The sequence below is a fragment of the Ochotona princeps genome, chromosome 1, assembly GCF_030435755.1.
Source record: "Ochotona princeps isolate mOchPri1 chromosome 1, mOchPri1.hap1, whole genome shotgun sequence".
Taxonomy (NCBI): Eukaryota; Metazoa; Chordata; class Mammalia; order Lagomorpha; family Ochotonidae; genus Ochotona; species Ochotona princeps.
Window position 1 is genome coordinate 170,343,662 of NC_080832.1, and position 22,466 is coordinate 170,366,127.

At 44.0% G+C, this 22,466-nt stretch overlaps 3 non-coding genes across 3 annotated transcripts; 2 read left to right on the top strand and 1 right to left on the bottom strand.

Annotated features, from left to right (window-relative positions):
- Positions 1-11,219: 11,219 nt before the first annotated feature.
- On the bottom strand, positions 11,220-11,292 carry TRNAV-AAC (transfer RNA valine (anticodon AAC)). The gene has a single exon. It is a non-coding gene; the product is annotated as a tRNA-Val (tRNA).
- Positions 11,293-13,900: 2,608 nt separating this feature from the next.
- On the top strand, positions 13,901-13,973 carry TRNAV-AAC (transfer RNA valine (anticodon AAC)). Its single transcript has one exon. It is a non-coding gene; the product is annotated as a tRNA-Val (tRNA).
- Positions 13,974-14,353: 380 nt separating this feature from the next.
- TRNAA-AGC (transfer RNA alanine (anticodon AGC)) lies at positions 14,354-14,426 on the top strand. Its single transcript has one exon. It is a non-coding gene; the product is annotated as a tRNA-Ala (tRNA).
- Positions 14,427-22,466: the final 8,040 nt, after the last annotated feature.

The window sequence follows — 22,466 nt, forward strand, 5'->3', positions numbered from 1 at the left end:
CTTCCACATTTGTGAACAGAATTTGAGAAACCTTTCGAGGAACACAAAGACGTGAAGGTGATCAAGTTCCTGTCTGTGAATTTTTAAATCCACAGTCTCTCTGATTAAAAAAGATAGTATCTGTTGTAAGCATATGGTCTTAGTTCTTTCCTCGTTATTACCAGGCTTCTCGTCTCCCCTTGTGCTTTCTTCTTTGTGTCTTTTTTTCTGTTGTAAGAGAGAGGATGATACTATAATTAAAAACAAAGTCTGTGTCATTTCTTCTACCTGACTTTACACAAGCACTTACTACATATCGTTCATGTCCAACATACATGAGGAGTCTTTCCAGAAAACCGCAGAGTTATTGTACTGCCATCGATTCTAAGCCATGATGTTGAGGACCTTCGCTTTTATAGGAAAAAGGACCTTCCATGGGAGGATCCTCAATAATCAACCCAACTGGGCAATGCCAGGGCCTCTGCCACAGCCTCATTACCAGCTCTCAAATGAGCATAGAGAAAGACACCCCATGTTCTCACTTATGTGTGAAAGCTAAAAAGTTCATGCCCTACCAATAGACACTAGGAAAGAGCTTACTGCAGGCTAGGAAGGCTGCGGGGGCTGCACGGGTGCAGAGAGCAAGGATAATGGGTAGAAGGGTATAACTAACTAGGAACTTGCGTTGCCCAGACTACTAACATCCCTAGCACAGCAAGACTCTAACACTGACAAAAAGCAATTGTCATTTTTGGAACAGCTAGCAGAGAGCACTTTGAATGTTCTAAACACAAAGAAAAGATAAATATGTGAGGTATTTGGGATTGGCATTTATTATGCTCCACTCATTACACATTGTATTCAAGCATGAAACATCATGCCAATGCCCACAGATCTGTGCAACTACTATGTGTCAATAAAAACACAAAACATGCATATGAGTCATATATATGAGAATGGTGGCTTCTCCAAAGAACTGCACTTGACCTACAGCAGTGGCTTACCCCTTATCAACCTCACTGCCCAGCAACCAACGTACTGGGAAGAGATAGAAAGGCCCAGACCTCTGCCCAAGGTGATACAGTGAGTGCAAAGGCTTTTGTATCATGCTTGCTGTTGGTGGGATCAGATAGAAGTCTATCTTTTTCTTTTGGTATTTTTTTCCCTTGCTTTCCCCTCCTACTCTCTTTTTTCCAGAGAACATTCCTTTATAGGATCTTGGAAATACTATCTGGCTGCACTCAGAGCCAGTGCCCTAAATTCTTTGTTTTTTTTAAGGAAATATTTTTTTATTGGTAATCATTCAAATCAATTTTGAGTCTTTCTAGCTGATGAGGAATGTGATATAAGTCACTATTTTTTTATTAATTGTTTTGCATTATGTGACAGTTTCATAGGCTCTGGGAAACCCCCTTACCCCTCCCCCTCCCCTCCCCCCTGGTGGATTCCTCCACCTTGATGCAGTATTACAGTTCAAATTCAATCAAGATTCTTTCCTTGCAAACATATACCAAGCATAGAGTCCAGCTAGTTATTGTCCAGATGGGTTGATCAGTTTCTTGGGGAGACCATTTCTGGTCCGAAGTTAAAGCTGGTAGAATATCAAGTGCCCTAAATTCTTAATGGGATGGTGTTTTGTTCCAACCCAGTCCACTGTAAAGATCACGTGAGCTTGTGACAGTGCAGGAGCAAAGACTGATTTTCAAAACAGTTGTCAGTTGTCACTATCATTATATGTTCTCACACTGATAATGACGTTTTCAAGTCTCTATAATCAGTTATTGTACTATATTATGGGTCTATGAAAGAAAAAAATTGAGAGAAAAATAAAAACATGAAAAAGAAGCCAAGAATGTTCCATCCTAAAAGCACTGTGGGACATCAGAAGGAAGGGATACGGAAGTGAAAATACAACAAAACAAACTCCCAGTGCAGGGGGGAAGGTGCACAAAGCCAGGAGCCTGTGAGAGGAAGACGTCTCCACCCAGGCTGAGAGCCCTCTGCTGCCTGATGCCCCAGCCTCCCTCCCACCTGGGAAATGCAGCAACCTCGGGCTCAGGGCATCAGTGGCTCTGCTGCACTCAGTCTCCCTCCAGGGCCACACAAGCAGGTGCTGCTGGATGCACTGGGAAGTGATAGCCACCTTCTCCCTGGGCACTCACGCCCTCCTCTTCCACAGAGGACAGGGAAGGTAAGACATTCCCTCACCCAGCCTGGCCCTGTCCAGCTTTGTCTCTTTGTCTGGGACAGCTTCCCTTCCGAAGAAGAGGGAGCTCCCCCTGCACACACACACTCACCCTCACTCACCTGAGCAGTCTGCAGGGCTGTGGCAGGAGCTGTGGCAGAGCAGCACAGCCAGGCCTGTTTATCCTTGCCTGAGTCCCAGCACTCAGGGCTGCTGTCACTGCTGTCAGCATGTCAGTGTGACGAGTTTGGCTCCTTCTGTGTGCTCTGGGTCCCTGGGGTCAGATCTGCCCTCTCCCTGCTGTGCTCTTAACTGTGAAGTCCAGAAACTGCCTGATCCTAATTACACTGAATGTGCACTAAAGAGCAGGTCTCAGAGGGTCCAGCTTCCTTGGACTTGTTGTGATCTCATCCTTCCCAGCACAACCAAAGCTCAGGAGCCTGTTGGAAAAGTAGCTGAGTGTTAGCAATTGTTGCTTATTCAACATATTTCTTCTCTTGCTATATTTCTTTATTTCAGAAAAAAAAAGTATCAAAAACAGGTTTCAGATTAACTGCTCGACTGTGACCAAGGTCACAATTTTCTAACACTTGAATGTCATCCAATGTAAATCATGAGTCGTAAGGTCTTGGAGATGCACATGAAAAGCTATTTGCTTTTCTGGTTTTCTCATTTGAGGTGAATATTTATGTGTTTTGAGCTGTACTGATTTCCCGCCCCCTCAATTCTTAAAAGTTAGCACACATCCATTAGTATGTGAATTAGCAAAAAGAGGTTCTTCCTAATTTGTAATTTTTAACAGTGTATCACAAGTGCTTGTATCCACCAACCCATGCTTAGGAAGTCACAGGTAGCATTTTGTTGACAAGCACTTAGCATTATGTCTCTTTTCTGTATCAGCTTGGAAGATAATGTGGATAGAGGTCCACAGATACTACAGTTTCCACCTGCCTACTCCTCAAAAAGGATTTTTTTCTAATGTGCTATGTTAAAGGTACCTTAAAATATACTTTCTAAATACTTAAAAGGTACTTAACATTGATATGCAAAGTCACTGAGTGTAGAATCAGTGGCTGTGTCGGGGAGTCACGCTACGGAAGGGAGGGCACCCCGTGTGACAGAGCTGGTTCCTGACCTGTGTACTGGCAGCGTGCAGAGAATCCAGACTTAAAATCTCTAGTCATGTGCCCTTCTCAGTGTACTTATTTGTTTATTTATTTTTTCAGTGTTCACTGCCCACGATTTATGATGCCACTGGCTCTGAACATTGAAATTCTGCTGTTGTGGTCTAGTCCTCAATGAGTGAGGGTGTGGCTGCAGTTTTTCATTATACATTACTCCCACGGTCCCAAAAGGCTTTTCAGAAATGACCTCTATCTGTGCAGTACCCAGCAAGGAGAAGGTAGCAGTCAGGTTCATCCTGGGTGCCCCTGCAGTGCTGACTAGATGGAGGGCACTGCTCCGCTCCCCACCCTCTCCCTCCATCCTCAATGCATATCCCAGCTGCAATGGAAAGTACTGAACTGGGTGGACATAGCCGTGACCTCACTTTCAGGTGACATTGTTCCAACCACAGGAGCAGCTGCACTGCTGGCAACTAAGCCAGGTAAGCAGAGGTAGAAAGAGGAGGGTCCAGAGGAACTGGCCTGATGCCACTCCTGAGCTGCCCAGCCTAGTGGTCTCTACTGCCTGCGTCTCACTGACCACGCATCTCACTCAGTGCTGCCTGGGGTTGCGACTGATTGCTGCTAATCCTTACAGTCCCTGTATGTGATTTCTGAGTCCCTCCAAACACCAGTGCGAGGCTGTGTCACAACCGCATTGGCTCTGCAGGTCTCAAGAATAGGCACAGATCAAGGCTAAGCATTAGGAATTCTCAAGTTTGTTTAGTATGTGATAAGTTGAACACAAACATTCAACAATAGATTAAACAGGACAAAGGAGACAGTTTCTTTAATTTCTATCAGTTCTCTAAAAAAGACAGAATTATTTATTTGTTCATTATTTGAAAGACAAAGTGACAGAGAGAGAGAGAGAGAGAGAGAGAGAGAGAGAGAGAGATCTTCCACCTGCTGATTCACTCTCCAAGTTGCTGCAATTAATCCAGGAGCCAGAAACTCCATCTGGGTCTTTCACATGGGTTGCAGTAGTGCAAGTATTTGGGCCATCTTCCGTTGCTTTCTCCAGTCCTTGGGAGGGAACTGATCAGAAGCACAGCAGCAGACACTTGCATTGGTGCTCACAAGGGATGCAGGCATCCGGGTGTCTGCTAAGCTCACCATTCCTCTATTATCACCTTCTAATGCAAGCAATTGGAGCGTAGGCCAATAGATGAGTACTTTTCATTTGGTTTTCTTCTGTCAGATAAAGTATAAATGAGTAAGTGACTATATAAAATGTGTGTGATTATGCTCCTAACCATAACTTTAAAGCTTCCCATAATTATAGCTTTATCCAGGGATAGCAATGATACAGGTGAGTATTTATTCCATACACAGAAGAACAGATTTGTAAAACTTGTACACAGAATGGGAGGGAAGCTGATCACACAGACATGAGTAATTTTCAAACCATCTATGTGAGAATCCCATATACATATTTAGATATTCACAGAAATCAGACATGGCTTATTGGCTTGTCAGTTGATTGCTGGGGACAAATGGGCTAAAGGATAATCTAAGGATATGTAAACAAGACACTGTCCTGGACTTCCTGACTCCTGGCCCAGCTCAGCGTCTGAAATCTTCTTGTAGGTGTCCTATATATTAGGCTTGGACATTGTTTAAAGATGCAGATAAACTTGGGACTGGCCTGGATTTCAAGTACTTAGAACTAGAAGACATGAAAAACAAACAAATAAACAAACTGGGATTAGTTTTTTTTTAAAATTATTTATTACATTGCATTATGGGACGCGGTTTCATAGGTTCTGGGATTCCCCCATCCCCTCCCCACGCCCCTCCCCCCTGGTGGATTCCTCCACCTTGTTGCAGTATTACAGTTCAAATTAAGTCAAGATTCTTTTGTTGCAAGCGTATACCAAGCATAGAGTCCAGCATCTTATTGTCCAGATAAATTTAACACTTTCTTGGGGAGAACATCTCTGGTCTGAAGGCAGAGCTGGCAGAATATCATCCCGATCAATTAGAAGCCCCAGCACAACATCATCAACAATTTACAACATTATGGAATTAATTGACATAGTATTGAGTAATCAATATGTTATAACAGTGCAAGTTCTTAACCACATCCTGTGACTACTTCATTGACCCTTCAATTTTTGTTTGTACACAGAACAGGCAGCTATACATCTTCAAGTGGCTATAGGGTACTATTCAGTTGTCTCGTGTCTGTTTTCATTTTAGTATTTAGCAGTTTATTGTGTTGACGCATAATTTTTTTTAGAAAAAATTTTTTTTTATTACAAAGTCAGATATACAGAGAGGACGAGAGACAGAGAGGAAGATCTTCCATCCGATGATTCACTCCCCAAGTGACCGCAACGACTGGTGCTGCGTCGATCCTTAGCAGGGAACCAGGAATCTCTTCTGGGTCTCCCACGCAGGTGCAGGGTCCCAAGGCGTTGGGCCGTCCTCGACTGCTTTCCCAGGCCACAAGCAGGGAGCTGGATGGGAAGTGGAGCTGCCGGGATTAGAACCGGCGCCCATATGGGATCCTGGGGCATTCGAGGCAAGGACTTTAGCCTCTAGGCCATGCCGTCCGGCCCAAAGCATAATTTTGCTGAACTTGTTAGATTTTAGGATAATCTAAACTGGCTTATAAATCTAACAAGGCCTTTGTCAGCAGTTGAGGTGCAGAACAGTTTTAGGAGGGGTGTGCAGAGAAATCTTCCATCCCCTAGTGAGGAGTAACTAATCTTTGTGTCCTATTTGGTAAGGTATGTGTGGATCCATGCTGATCGTTTCCCGTTTGGTTCTAAACTTTCCTTGTATTTCTCTGACTATCTATTCTATTTTTTTTTGGGGGGGGGAGTTCCGGAGCAATCAAACTAGGATTCGTTTTTGAGAATATGGGGGATAAACAGCCCACATATCTTTTTTTTTTTTTAAACCAAGCATGGAGTCCAGTATCTTATTGTCCAGATATATCCGACGGTTTCTTGGGGAGACCATCTCTGGCCTGAAGGTAGAGCTGGCAGAATATCATCCCGATCCATTAAAAGCCACAACATAACATCAACAGCAATTTATAACATTATGAAATTAATTGACATGGTATTGAGCAATCAATACGTTACAACAGTGCAAGTTCTTAACCACATCCTGTGTGAGTACTTCAATGACATTCCAATTTTAGTTTATGTACAACCAGCTTCTATTCACCTTAAAATGGCTATAGGGCACTATTCAGCTGTCTTGTGTCTGTTTTCATTTTAGTATTTAGCAGTTTATAGTGTTGAAGCATAATTTTGCTGAACTTGGCAGACTTTAGGGTAGTCTAAACTGGCTTATAACTCTAACAAGACATATGTCAACAGTTGATGTGCAGAACAATTTTAGGAGGGGTGTGCAGAGAAATGTTCAATACCCCAGTGAGGAATAACTAATCTTTGTGTCCTACCTAGCAAGGTATATGTGAATTTACGCTGACCGTTTCCTGTCTGGTTCTAAGCTTTCCTTGTTGTTCTCTGTCTATCTATTCTAATTTTTTGTCTGTTTGTTTTTTGGGGGGCTTTGGAACGACCCTGAAGGTCATTGCAAGAGAGGGTGGGAATCCAAAGTTGGAACCAGGCAAGGACCAGAGAAAGCTCCTCTCCCTAGTCCCAAAGGAAGTTCTCTGTTCTTCTGTTTCTGCGGACTGCTCCTGGCTCCTGGCTGTTGCTCCAATGACCTTGGATCCTGTGAGGGAGGATTTGGGCTTCTTCCATCCCATGTGGGAGATCCCAACAGGGGTGGGTGACCTCAGAGTTCCCTGCCTCCGAAGGCACTCCAATTCCCCATGGTCTCCTTGGCAGTTGGGATGTAGTCCTCGGTGCATGAACTGACAGTCCTTGGTGCCCGTATTGATAGTCCTTGGTGAGGATCTGAGAGTCTCCAGGGTTGGGATACAAGCCTCTTCCTGTCCACCGGCTCCACTCTGGGATTCCCCCCTGCTCTGTGCATATGACCTCCTGTGAAGAGGTTGTCAGGATCGCTCTTGATTCCCTCTATATGACTTTGTACTTTAACTATTGTCTAATATTGATTCAAGTCTGCTGTCTATGAGTACCTGCTATGTTCCTGAGAGGTTTCACTTCACGTCCTCTTCACACATTCTAAGGAGATGGAAGATTTCTCTGCTCTCCTGCCACATTTCCGAGTAGCTTAGGGTCTTAAAAGTATATTAGGTTTTACAATTCTTTCATGTAGATCATAAGTAGTCTGACTCACATTGATTGTTGGTTCATTGGTTACATCTCAATATCTTGTTGCATGAGACACACAGGCTGTTTGGGGTTGGAATAATACATTTTTTGTAAAGATTTATTTATTTTATTACAAATTAAGATATACAGAGAGGAGGAGAGACAGAGAGCAAGATCTTCCATCAGATGATTCACTCCCCAAGTGACCGCAACGGCTGGTGCGCGCCGATCCTTAGCAGGGAACAAGGAACCTCTTCTGGATCTCCCACGTGGGTGCAGGGTCCCAAAGCCTTGGGCCGTCCTCGACTGCTTTCCCAGGCCACAAGCATGGAGCTGGATGGGAAGTGGAGCTGCCGGGATTAGAACCGGTGCCCATATGGGATCCCGGGGCATTTAAGGCGAGGACTTTAGCCTCTAGGCCACACCACTGGGCCCGGAACAATGCATTTTACAGGTTTTTCAGATTGACATCATTTCATCTTAAATTAAGGCAAACATGTGGTATCTAACCTTTTGGGATTGGCTCATTTCCCTTAGCATAATCATTTCCAGTTGGGCCCATATGGCCACAAAAAACTGCATATCATTTTTTTTTTTTTCAATAGCTGAGAGGTAGTCCATGGAGTAAATGAATCACAGCTTTCTTATCCAGTCTTCTGTTGCTGGGCATTTCAGTTGCTTCCAAGTTTTTGCAATTGTTTATTGTGCTGCTATGAACATAGGAGTGCATGTTGGTTTATCGTGTAACAGGTGTTTTGGATGTATTCCTAGGAGTGCTATTGCTGGATCATATGGTATGCAGATTTTCAGGTGTTAGGGTGTTCTCCATACTGATTTCCATAGAGGCTGTACCAACCTGCAGTCCCACCAGCAGTGGAGAAATGTACCCTTTTCCCCACATCCTAGCCAGCAAGTGTTGTTGGTGGTTTTTTGGATGTGAGCCATTCTTACTGGCATTAGGTGGTACGTCGTTGTTGTCTTAATTTGGATTTCCATTATTGCCAGGGAACTTGAGCATTTTTTCATATGCTTGTTAGCCATTTAGGGTTTGTTCCTTTGTGAAATATCTGCCCATTTCCCATTTCTTGAGTGGTTTGCTTGTTTTGGTGTTTTGGCTGTTCTGGAGTTCTTTGTATATTCTGGAGATTAGCCCTCTATCACCTGTGTAGTGTGCAAAGATCTTCTCCCATTCTGTGGATTGCTTTTTTACTTTGTTGATTGTTTCTCTAGCTGTACAGAAGCTTCTTAGTTTGATGTAGTCCCATTTGTTTATTTTGGACTTGATTGCTACTGCTTTTGGTGTCCTTTTTAGGAAGTCAGGGCCTACACCTAAATCTTGCAGGATGTTTCCAACAGTTTTTTCCAAAAGTTTGAAGGTTTCTGGATGTAGGTTTAGATCTTATATCTGTTTAGATTTGATCTTAGTGTATGGTGAAAGATGTGGGTCTATCTTCTTGTTTCTTCAGGCTATTAACCAGTTGTCCCAACAGCATTTATTGTAGAGACCTTCACATTTGCTTGGATTGTCATCTGGTTTTTTTTGTCAGATCATTTGGCTGTATCTGCGTGGGTTCCCTTCTGTTGTTTCTATTCTGCTCCATTGATCCTCCTCTCTATCTTTGTGCCAGTACCAGAACAGCCCACATATCTTATGAACATTGTAAGTAAATGAAATACCATGCACAAACCAAGGGACAAACTATGTAATAATTTTTTAATATACATTTCCACTAAATCTCAGTTTTGTTAATCTACTATTACATTTTGGCCATTTCTAGATTTTCTCTTTTACCTGAGTGATTCTGAACAAGCTTAAGTTATAGGTTGGAGAGGATCTGGCTATGGCCATTCTCACATTACTACACTTTCAATTCAGTGTAGGGAGGTTGGCAACCTCGAGATTCCTGTGCTGAACTGGGCTGGCATCTGGATCTTTGTATTAGATAACATTCTTTGTATTAGATGTTGCACATTGTTTAAGGTGTTACATAATTTTAAGAGAATATGTATCCACATTTGATGCACTGATTTCTGTATCATTCTTCAAGTCATACTTCCTGCTACAATTGTCTAATGATTTACTCTTGTTTCCTTCCAGAAAACAACTAACATCATGGTAGGTATGATGGACCTAACCAACCACTTGTCTGCCTCAGGACCGTTCCATAAGGACCTCTGGCATGAAAAGGAGTCAAGACCTTCCTTGGGTGGAGGAGCCCAATCACTATGCACAGGCACTGCATCTCTCACAGTGTGCATGATGAAAGATCTAATCTAGGCCACTGCTGGGACGATCTCCAACATTCTTCTACTTGGTTGTCTAGAAGGGGTGGGAAGGGTTTCAACTGGATACATTTCCCACTAGAGCTACAAGACAACCCTGAGATGCTGGTTAACTTGCTTTAGAATGGATTGGGACTGTCAACTGACTTGGTACCCAGAAGGAGGGATGACTCTGCTGTTGGCTGGCCTTGGTGCACTGAGTTGACCCTTCCTGTCTTCCCAGGTAGGAAGACTCTAGAATCCTGGCAGAAAGATAAACTGTGGAGGAGAAGGGAAATTTTAGCAGGCGCTGTGGCCTGTAGAAAGGTGGGCTTTTTCTTAGAGAATTTGTGAAGCAGAGCTTGATGAGCACACACATCCTCCCAAATGAGAATCTCTCCCCAACACAACTGAGTATTTTAAATCTAAAGTGACTGAAAAGGGCTCTTCTCTGTCTTAGGAGGGAGGAAGTTCGAATTACTCTTCTTCCATTTGGCAAGTAGACAAATGGTCTAGTTAGATGTGTTTTCAAATTATGTTGAATGTGCAACACACAAATTGAAAATCTGTCCTCTCTGCCTGAGACATTCTGTGTTTTCTTCTCAGAGCACTCAGTTCTTCAAGGTCCTCTCCTTACCTAGTGACCATGTGGACCTTCAGAGGGAGACCTTTCTCTCCAAGAGAGGAATGGTGGCCAATTGTAAGCATAGTCTGTCCCAGAGGGAAGTAAGAAATTGTAAATCCTATGAGAAATGACAACCATCTATCTCATGATGACCACACTGCTCTACGTATTTGCTCCAAGATCAGAAAGTCATGGCTATTTCCTGTGGCTGTCAGTGATAAGTAGAGCAGCAGAAGACAGACCAATTGAGTATGTTCTTCCAGTCTTTGCTGTTACTCTGAACCAAAAGGAGAGAATGTGCTTTGGGAGATCAATGTAATTGCTGACGTGCTCAAATCTGTTTCATTTTGATTTCATAAAATTTGAGATAGTAGCCAGGAAGTGCAGAGACTATGGATATCGATTCTACTACTACCTCTCGCATGCTAAGCCAGTGCCCTGCCACCTGAGCTAATTCCCCAAACACAACTGCAGCAAAACTCTCTTCCGATTTCACTCCGGGCAGCCATAGAATTGGCACCTCACAGTCTGCAGCTAGAGGTGCCCGAGAGTTCACAGGGAAAATCCACTTCAAGGGCTCCCGGGACTCCCCTAGCTCACCAACAATTGCTCAACAGCAAGGCAACAAGCAGGACTGCTCACATCCGCAAGGAGGAGGGGAGAGAAAGGGGGTGGGGAAGGGGAGGGAAAGGGGGTGGGAGAAACTGTGGGGCAGCCAGACTCGGTGTCTCTCGGTCGGGGTGGGACGTGGGTGTGTTGATGGCAGAGAGGGTGGTGAAAAAAGGAAGAGAAACAAGAACACATGTTTCCACCCGGTTTCAAACCGGGGACCTCTCACGTGTTAGGCGAGTGTGATGACCACTACACTACGGAAACAACACTGCATGCACACACACGCACACACACACAAAATCTCTCATTTACATACATGTAGTCAACATGTTCTTATCTACTACATGCATACTTGCCCCTGTTTTGCTCTGGCCCTTTGTAAAATCTTGTCTTCCCCTTTAGCACTTTGGTTCTCAGGCGTCACCAGGAAACCTCTTTGACTTGATCCTAGGCCACGTTTCCTTTACCTTCCACTACCAAGGCACCACAATGTCAGCCTCAGTAACAGGACATTTTTTAAGTGATGTATTGGACCTATTTTAAATGATGTATTGGAAATGTTGAGGTCATACTTGTCAGTAGAGCCATCCAAAGTAGCTGCTGAGGAATGAGAGAACAATGTTTGGTGGAATTGAGTTACTGGGATGTATGAGCTAATACGTTCAATTGTCATTCAGCTGTTCTAAAGATATGTCCAAAATTTATTTCAAAAAATGATTAAGAAATAGTCTCAGCAAATTATAGTTGAGGGAATTGTAGCATTTGCACCTGACTTGCATTCCATGGCCAAAGAGGTTTATTATAGTGAAGGGAAGAAACGTGGACCCACATGGAAGAGCAGGAAGAAAATAAGAGGAAATAAAGGCAGGTAAAGTCAAATCTTTTTCTTCATTTGAAAGGCAGAATATCAGAGAAAGAGAAACGGGGAGAGAAAGGTAGGGGAAAACCTTTCACTCACTGCTTTACTCCCCAAATGCCAACAAAACCCAGGGCTGGGACAGATAAAAAACCACAACTCCATCACATTCTCCCACATGGGTGCCAGGGATCCAAGTACTTGAGCGACCCAACTAGTTGAACCATCATCTGAGGCCTGCCGGAATGCACATTACCAGGAGCTATGAGAAGCACAGGTGGTGCTGAAACCAGGCACTCCAGCGTGGCAGTCTCAGCACCATGCTAACCACTGGGGCACCACTCCACTCCCTATCTGGAAATGATGTGGAAGTTGTACTTCCTGGCATAGGGAACCTCATAGCTGTTTAATATGTGAGAGTTACCCACTTTTAAACAGCCTGGAATAGCAGGTTCTTTTGCTGCTCCCCCCGCCTCCCCGGACACAAATTAAGTCCAGCTTTTATGTAGTTGGCTTCGTAGCCTCTTGTCCTACAGAAACTCTGAACCTTGAAATGCCACTCTATTCCAGCTCCACTGTGTCACCTAGCCGTTTCCTCTGCTCACATGGATGAGCAGAACTCACTCCTACCTGGCCGTTTTGCCCTGCTAGTGTCTTCAGTGGAATCTAAGTTGTTCTTGCAAGACCTTAACTTTTGCTGTTCTCTGCACCATGTCCTACAGCTGACTGTACTGTGCTTTCACTATGGGGCAGGGAGAGGAGTCTTCCACTTAGTTGTTGGGGTGTGGCTCCACTGGTGAGGTGCTTGTCCAGCATAATCATGGTTGTGGATTCAATACTGTGCTCTCTTGAGCTCGAATTTCAGGTGAGGGAATTGGGATGGTACCCAGAACACCCTGCAAAGACAAGAACTCCATATATCTTGCTCCCCATGCTTGCCAACAAGCACTGGCAAATTTGTTCTTTTGTGTCTCATGTTGTGTAATACGGCCCCAAATGTAGCACAGTCCTGAAAAGGCAGGGCACAGCACCCAGAGAAGAATCCTGACATTCTGCTCAGGACTGTGGAGATGTAAGTGACCAACAATCCTACTGTAACTGTGAGAGCAAAACCAGTGAACTTACACACATACCAGAAAACTATGAACAACATTGCACGGCTTTGGAAATGGAGCTGATATTGAAAACAGGTAAGAAAGCTCCTGGCTGCTTGCAGACTTTGAGTACGTTGGCTACACTCTGAGCTGCTTGCAGAAACAACAGTAGCAACAGCAGACACAAGATGTGAGCAGGTGCTAAAGGTGTCAAGAGCGCATCCCACATTACTCAACATAGTAAAACCAGGAAACTCCAACTCCAGTGAGAAATGACAATCTATACACGTTGAGGACAAAGATGAGATACTGGAAAATATGGTCCTGCAGTTGTGATGATTTTCCAAGAAGAAAGGACACGCCCTCTTCAAATGGATAAGAGCCAGGAAGTTTGAGCAAACAGGCTTCTGATAAAGGAAACTAAATTGCAATATTATTTCTGATATAAACCAAACTCAACAGAAATTCTCAAAACAACCTTGTGAAGAGGGGGGAGAGTGAAGAGTCAGTGAGTTGAATAGAGAGCAGTGACCAAAAAGAGTCACAAAATAAAATGTATAAAAATGAACAGACCTTCAGGGATCAACAGGGAAATGATAAAGATGAACCATTCACATCTTTAGTACCTGACATGCAGGTAAAGGGATTGCTAGCGAGAAGTGGCGTGTGAATGAATAGAAGGGGTAGTGCAGAAAGCTCCCCGAGTTGGCAGAAGACATCGCCGTACATATTCCGGAAAGGGGAGGCAACATGGAGCACGATCAAGCCAAAGAGGTTTCTTGGTGACGCCTGAGAACCAAAGTGGTAAAGGGGAAGACAAGATTTTGCAAAGGGCCAGAGCAAAACAGGGGCAAGTATGCATGTAGTAGATAAGAACATGTTGACTACATGTGTGTAAATGAGAGGCAGTGCATGCAGTGTTGTTTCCGTAGTGTAGTGGTCATCACGCTCGCCTAACACGCGAGAGGTCCCCGGTTCGAAACCGGGCGGAAACATGTGTTCTTGTTTTTCTTCCTTTTTTCACCACCCTCTCTGCCATCAACAAACCCACGTCCCACCCCGACCGAGAGACACTGCAGCCCAGCGGCTCGCTCGCCGGCATCTTCACAGGAACGACAGGAGAACTGGTCCGAGTCTGGCGGCCCCACAGTTTCTCCCACCCCCTTTCCCTCCCCTTCTCCTTGCGGATGTGAGCAGTCCTGCTTGTTGTCTTGCTGTAGAGCAATTGTTGGTGAGCTAGGGGAGTCCTGGGAGCCCTTGAAGTGGTTCGATTTTCCCTGTGAGTTCTAGGGCACCTCTAGCTGCAGACTGCGAGGTGCCAATTCTATGGTTACCCGGAGTGAAATCGGAAGAGAGTTTTGCTGCAGTTGTGTTTGGGGAATTAGCTCAGGTGGTAGAGCGCTCGCTTAGCATGCGAGAGGTGGTGGGATCGATACCCACATTCTCCACACTTTGCTTGTTTATGAAATGCGTTTGAAAATTTCGTTGTACTTAACACGCAAGCAAAACAAAAAGGCTCAGGAATGGTTCCAATATTTGCGTCTATGTCTATTATAGTGTTCAGCTTTTCTTTACTTCTGCCTTTTAATTCAGAGGCATTGTGACCTCAGAAAGAGAGAAAGTTTAATCTTCCGTGGTCCGTCTCTTCCTGAATTATGGCCCCAAGTGTAGCACTAAGCCAAGCCCAGCAAGTGGATAATAGAGCTTTCTGGCCAAGCAGCGGGAAGTAGAGTGACCAGCAGAACAGCAAACCCACCAGGGGGACTCCCCTGTGAACAACCTGGGCAGACCTCTTTCCGTTGACACGTGCTTCTGATCCTCCACAGCACACCACAAACTTGAGAGCTAAGCCAAGTGAGCAGCACACAGTCCACAAAACTGAACAGCATCTTGAAGACTTTGGGAATCAGGCTGAGAGGGGTCCCGCACCTGGTATATTGTCAAAAAAAAAAAAAAATTAGCGACATGGCAGGAAAAAAGACTTAACAGTGCCAGACACTCAAAATGACTCAAATGCATGCCACCAACTTTCACATCCTTAATACGAGACAAGGAAGGAAGAAACAATGTGTGTATTTGAAAGGTTTGTGGCTGTAAACTTCCAGGGTTGGTCAAAGACATCATTTTAAATCTGGAAAAAAAAAGTTAAGTGGACGTCATGCAGGAGGAAGTCAAAGAAACGTGTACGCAATGAGTTACAAGCAAGCTGGTACAGAAAAAGATATTGAAAGCATCCAGAGAAAAGAGGGGAACAACTGTTTAAATAATGGTATTTTCTTCTCCAAAGTGTGTAGAGATGGGGAAAAAGAAATAAAGTAAAAGGAAGGCAAAAAATTGTCAAGCCAGAATTCTATGTGCAGCAAAGAGATAGAACATCTCTTAATTTAATATGGAAAATATCTTGAGCACTTGTGCACAAATCAAGAGAAAACCAATGTGTGCTGTTTCTGTAATGTAGTGGTTATCATGCTCACTTGGCACCTGAGAGACTCCCAGTTCAAAACCAGGCAGTCCAGAGGTGGAGCCAGGTTCAGACCAGAGAAAGCTCTCCTCTCTGGTCCCGAAGGATGTTTATCGTTCTTCTGTTTCTGCGAACCGCTCAGGGCTTCTGACCCCCCACCCTCTCTTGCGATGACCATCGGGATCGCTCCGAAAACACCTCATAGCAAACAATCATACAAACTAAAAAAACCTAAAATAAATAGACAAACAACAAAAAGTAGAGCCTGGAATCTGACAGGAAAGAGCTGGCGTGGATTGGCTCATGCCTCGCTGGGTGGGACACAAAGATTAATCACTCCTCACCATGGTGTTGGGGATTTCCCTGCATACCCCCCCAAAAAACAAACAAAAAAATGTTCAGCACCTTAATTGTCGACAAATGTCTTGTTAGAGTTACAAGTCAGTCTAGATTACCCTAAAATCTGCCAAGATCAACAAAATTATACTTCAACACAACAAATGGCTAAATACTAAAATGAAATAGACACGAGACAGCTGAATGGTACCTTATAGCCATTTTAAGGTATATAGCAGTCGGTTCTGTATATAAAACTAAAACTGAAATGTCAATGGGCTAATCATAGGTTGTGGTTAAGAACTTGCTTTTTTTTTTTTTTTTTTTTTGTAACACACTGGTTACTCACAACCATGTCAATTCCATAATGTTGCAAATTGCTGTTGATGTTATGTCGGGACTCTTGGTTGAATGGGATGATATTCTGCCAACTCTAACAACGGACCAGAAATGGTCTCCCCAAGAGACTGTTCAACCCATCTGGACAATAAATACCTGGACTTTATACTTGGTATATGTTTGCAAGGAAAGAATCTTGATTGAATTTGAACGGTAATGCTGCATCAAGGTGGAGGAAGCCACCAGGGGGGAAGGGCGTGGGGGGAGGATTCCCAGAGCCTATGAAACTGTAACATAATGCAAAATAATTAATAAAACAAACAAACAAACAAACAAAAACAGGCAGTTACGGTACATTGGAGTGCAGCCCTGCTCTTCAGGTGACCACTGTCCAGTGTCCTCTCATACACTATTCACTGTCCAGTTGCTGAGGCCCCACACTTGTCCAGCATCCCTCCTCTCCTTTTGCGAGTCCCTTTCCCCAGCCTGGAGGTTGTAGTCCTCACTGCTACCCTGGCTGTTTTAGAGTAGACGGTCCCACAGTGGTTTTGTTGCTCCTGAACAGCCTCCACATTTCCTGCTTGTGGTGCACTGCCATCAGGAGCGGGTGGGGAACTAGCTCAGGTGGTAGGACAGTGGCCTGGCTGAGGGAGAGGGAAGTGGATCATTACCCATGTTCTCTAATGAGTCTTTGTCTCTGCAAGCAGGGCAGGACAGGGCTGGTAACAGTAAGCTTTTTGAATATTTTTTATACTTTTTCTTCCCTATTGGTTCAGAAGAACTATAATCACAAAAGAGTAGATCTACTCTGTGTTACTTTTGCTCCATCTTCACTGAAGTGTGGCCAATAAGCAGCAGGAACATTAGCCGGGATCCTATATGTGCACCTGTCATGCAACGGCTGCCCCACTTCCCATCCAGCTGCCTTCTTGTGGCCTGGGAAAGCAGTAGAAAATGGTCCAAAGCCTTGGGTCCCTGCACTCAAGTGGGAGACCTGGAAGAAATTCCTGCCTCCTGGCTTTGAAATAGCTCAGCTCCAGCCATTGTGGCTACTTGGGGAGTGACTCGGCAGATAGAAGATCTTTTTCTCTGTATCGTCTTCTCTCTGGAAATCTGCCTTTCCAATAAATTTTCATAATTTTGTGGTTTATTTTCAATCAGGAAAGAACGTTGTTTTATCAAATGATTTTTATGCATCTTTGATGTAATACATTTTTGAACTTTATTTTCTTGATGTGATGCGTCATGTTTATTGCTTTTTGGTGTTAACCCATTCCTGGATCCCTGGGAAAAATGCCTCTTTTTCAGGGAGATGAGTTTTAAATGTGTTGTTGGATTCAGTTTGCTCGAGGATTTTTAAGTTGAGGTCAAAGATGTTGGTCTGTAATTCTTTCTGTTGTATCTCTCTGATTCTCATAAGGATGTGTTTGGAAAGGCTCATTCTCCTTACAAGTTTGATCGATTTCAGCAGTGAAGCTGTCTGATCCTCCTCAGCTTTTCTTTCTTGGGAGGTTCTTTATTACTAACACAACCAACATCTTGGTATTAGCTTATCCAGGTTTCCTAAATCTGCATGTCTCAATGTTGGTATTTATACCTGTTCATTTCCTTAAAATTCCTCAAATTTTTGTTTGATTTTAGGATTTTTCTTTCTTCTACTGTCTACATAGCATTAATTATCAGTAGCATAAGGAAAAATGTCCCCTGTACCAGACAAGGAGTGCTATAGAAACAATAAGAAGCTCTTGTAGGTGGTTTATCCAGAGGCTTTGTACTCACTGAGAACAGTAAAACCATTAGTTTGATTGTATTTTCCAGGGGTCTGAAAAGCATGGATGGTGATTTGAACTCCAGGTTGTGAAATGGTCTTGGCATTCTTCACAAACTCCTGGAAAATAGGAGACATTTCTCTTGTGATGCTGTGCTTTTATAGTTCCCAAATCACGGCTGCATGGTGAAACAAGTGTGAAGTTTAATCCAGCAAATACTGCTTGGTTCATTTCCTGCTCAGAGGCATTTCTGACCACAGCCATTCTAAAGTAAGGAAAATGCCATAAATGTGTACCCCTGTACAGCTACATCCTTTGGTTAGGGAAGTGGGGAAAAATACATAAGGATAGGTATTTAAAAATTCACACTTTATGGGTTATGATATCTGGCTGGGTGCTCCATCCAGCTGGAACACTTTGTCTTTCCTCCAGCCAATCAAATATCTGAAACTGTGGAGCCAGACCTTCCCAATGATGAGCCTGTTTGAGTCTTATCTCTTTACACGTGCTCTGACAGGAGCAGCAGCTACATGGCACTTCTGACTGAACTCCTGTGTCTTTTGACAGAGTTCTAGGCTCATGTTAGTTTTGATGAATTTCCTGGTAGTCTTGGGACAGGAGCTTATAATTGTTTAAGGTCAATGGTGTCTAGACTGCCCTCTGGTCAAAAGAGAACAAGAATATGGGAAGTTAGATAGATGACAGAAATCTAAGTAGGAAACTTTGGAAAGGACCTGACCATGGGGAGAGTTCTTAGCCATCTGCACACCATTAGAGGGTGTAACACTGACCAAAATGACAACACCTACCATGACAGTGCTGAACGAAAACTCAGAAACATCTGCAATGCTATGAAACAAAAGTTAATCTTTTGCAGCATGAGCTGGATGTAAGGGCAGGCCAGTGAGGGTGTGGATACAGCACCTGTCAGCAAAAGCAAATGCTAAGATGAGGTGAGCCAGGCCAAACTGGCCCACACTGCATGTGAGAACTGAGTTTGGGATGGGAGAGGTCAATGCAGGTCCTGTAAGGGGTGCACAGAGGGCTCTCCTGCTGGGCCACTGCTCCCACTGGTGAGTGTGAGTACTTGAACCAGGGGCAGATCAAGGCAGGGAGACAAAATCGATTTGCTGGCACGTGAACTGGGTTAGGAGGAGATCTATGCTGGGCTAACCAGCCATTTGCACGGGTGCTGGATAATGAGGTCAGCTGGATTGAGCTAGGTTCCAATGTCCATTGATGCGTATGAGAGCAGAATGGGATGTGGGACAGACCTGTGCAATCTGTTGCACATACTGGTAAGCATAGGACCCAGGGCTAGAGGTGGACCTTGTGGGTATAGTAGGGGTTGCTACGCCTAGGCTTCAGTTCCTACTGGTGTAGATGAGGGACAAAGTCCGTTGGGTCCTGCAGAGGACATCTGATACTACAGTGGAGGATGGAAACAAATTGATCAATTATCCCAGCCATGAGCTGACAGCAAATATCTGGGCAAATGCAGGCTCTGGGGTGCACAATGTCAGCAAATGGGCCTTGGGGGGATTTCCTCATCCTTGGATCAGTGAGATCAACGTACTTCAGAGGTATGAAAACCACTTGAGTGGAGCCCTTGGAGCAAGCTCCACATCGGGGACCCTGGGATAACATCAGGCAGCCATTCTCCATGCCTAGACACTGGAGCAGCTGGCAGGCTGGATGCTGCTTCTCCCCAATCTTTCCTCTTCTAGATATAGGAGGAAGAAAGGGATAATTTGGAAACAATGGTCTCACCCACTCTCCACTGATCCTTAACCCTTCCCATGCTGGTCAACTATGTAAACATCATCAAAAATAAAATTTTTAAAAAGAAGGTGCCCTTTGTTCTCAGCATTGCCTGATTAATACATTGAAGGAGAATATGTTAGTCCCATAGAATTCTGCTCAACTGAACAATAGCTTGATGAAGTAGAGGATGAGAATGACGGAAGAAACAGTTCAGAGCATCAGAACTCAACTTGGGCAATAGTTCAGAGTATCAGGAGCTCATAAGTCCCATAAATATCATTTATAAGTGATTATATGGAACACCAGTTTACAGTTCGAACATTTAAAAAAAAAGTTTAACATGAATTCTTTCTGTGTCACTCCAGTATTTATATCAGATGCACACATTGCATGTTTTTGGTTTAATTATACCAGGAAGGTTATTCCATGTTTGTTGTTAGTGGTGAGCTGCCCAATGGTGAAAGTGGTCAACCCTTTCCGATGATCAGGGGACAACAGTTACATTCACGTAAAGGCGTTGGGGAAGAATTAGTGCAACTGAAAACCAGCAAGTCCATAATGCAGATCGGAACTTGGTCTTACAAGCAGATGCTGGCAAAGAAAGCTGAGATGATGGTGGGAGGATTTGAAGAAGGCTCTGGCACTAAGTCTCAGGGGAAGTGTCATGGGAGATGAAGAGTAAGCTACCCACAGCACTACTCAGTTCAGTGCGCAAGGCAGTTCCAGAAATATGTCTCCAGGTATTCTACGGACATCAAGTACAGATCTCACTTCAGAAGTCCTATGGAAGATAAGCCTCATTTAAAAAGCAATTGCATTCATGGAGTAGATGCACTGTAGTTTTTTTATCCACTCCTCTTTGGAATCCTACTTAGGCAGTAAAAAAGGATGAAATTCGACTATTTGCAACCAAATGCTCAGTGAATTAAGTCAATCCCAAAAGGATAAATATCATATATTGTCTCTGATATAAAGCAACCTTCAAGCAAAATACAAAATCAATAGCCCTTTCAATACTGTTTGTACTACGTCTCAGGAGTTTTGATTCAAAAGTTTTTTTTCTTATTAATTTCCTCACTGACTCATAAGTAGCATCATTTTTTTTGATTTTGACTTTTTTGATTTTCATTTCTTCAGTCACATATTGGTAATTTAGTAGCATGTTATTTAAATTCATGTTGTTAAATTGCTATTTTTTCTTCCTGTTGTTTTTCTTTTATGGCTTTTCACGTAACGAGATGTATAGTAACTGTGTAGTCAAGACTATCGTGTTCAAATGTGACGTTCCAATGCAGTGTGCATCTCTGCTTCTGAATCAAAGACGGATTCCCAATGACACTGTTATGTATCTTGAGAACAGGAAGCTGGATTCCCTGCCGTTGTCCACACCTACAACATCACGATACACTTCAACAGCAGAATGACAGACGTGTGACTGTTAATGAAAGGCTATCATGTTTTAATGGTACAGGGGAAATGAGTGGAGGCATGGGAATTTGGGGAGGAGAAAGGGGAATTCCCAGAGCCTATGAAACTATATCATAAGATAATAAAATAAATCAATTTAACTTTAGAAGTTGAAATGAAGCAATTGTGAGAGGCAGCTCCCCCGGATAGGTTTCCTGTGTGTGAAAACTCTTCTGCACCTTGTGGCGCACTTGGGAATGTCGGGATGATGCTCTGAGCAGCTGTTGTAGTCGTCACCGTGCCTAATGCGAGAGGGCGAGAGGTCCACGGTTCCAAACCACGTAAAAACAGTGGGCTTCCTCCCCGTCTCTCTTTTCTTTTCCACAACCCGATCCCCCAGCCGGAGAAACCGCAGCCGGGAGGTTCCCCACCATCTTCCCAGGCACGAAAGCAGAACTGGTCTCATTCTGGCGGCCCCACAGTTTCCCCACACCCTTTCTCCCCCTTCTCCTGGCGGAGGTGAGCAGTCCTGGTTGTTGTCTTGCTGTTCAGAGATTGTTGCTGGGCCAGGGGAGTCCCAGAGGTAGTGAAGAGAGACAGGGCTTATTTGAACTCTCGGGCGCTTGTAGCAGCAGAGGGCGAGGTGAGGAGGTGGCTGGGTTGCCCCCTAGTGAAGTGGGATGAGAGTCACGTTTGTATTTGGGGAATTAGCTCAGGTGGTAGATCGCTCCCTTAGCATGTGAGCGGTGGTGAGATCGACACCTACATTTTCCACACTTGTGGAAAAAAAGCGTCCATTTAATTCAGTGGAACACTTAAAGCATACAGTGTGATTGTAAATTAGATACCACAGATTGTCTCCTCACCTTGCAGGCTTTAGATCCCGAAGGGGCACTGGTTTCCTTCCTGCCTTCTCTACTCTTTTCTTCATGTAAAATGTTATGTTCATTACTTTTTTTTTTTTTAACCCATTCCTGGATCCCTGAGAAAAATCCCACTTGGTCAGGGTGGGTGATCTTTTGCATGTGTTATTGGATTCGAATTTTATTGAGGAGTATTGCAATTTTATTGAGGTCAGGGGTATTGGTCTTGTAAAGGGGTGCGGTTATTGATGGCTCGCACCCGCTTGCCAAGCTAACTGACAGTGGAGAGTTTCCGCACCCCGCCCTCCTACCTCCTTTCGCACCTTTCAAGTTAATTGATATTCGCCCCACCCCTCCGGCCTTTTGCTCCATTCAGAATAGCTGACAGTGCAGGGATTGCTCCAGTGGTTTGAACGGGCAGGGTCCCTCCAGGCTCCTATTGTGCTCCTATTGTTAATTAGAGTCTGGGCTCTGATAACTCCCTTCCTGTCCAAAACTTTGCTTGTACTGCTTTGGCTCTAAATCTGATTGGGAGATGAGAGCTTAAAA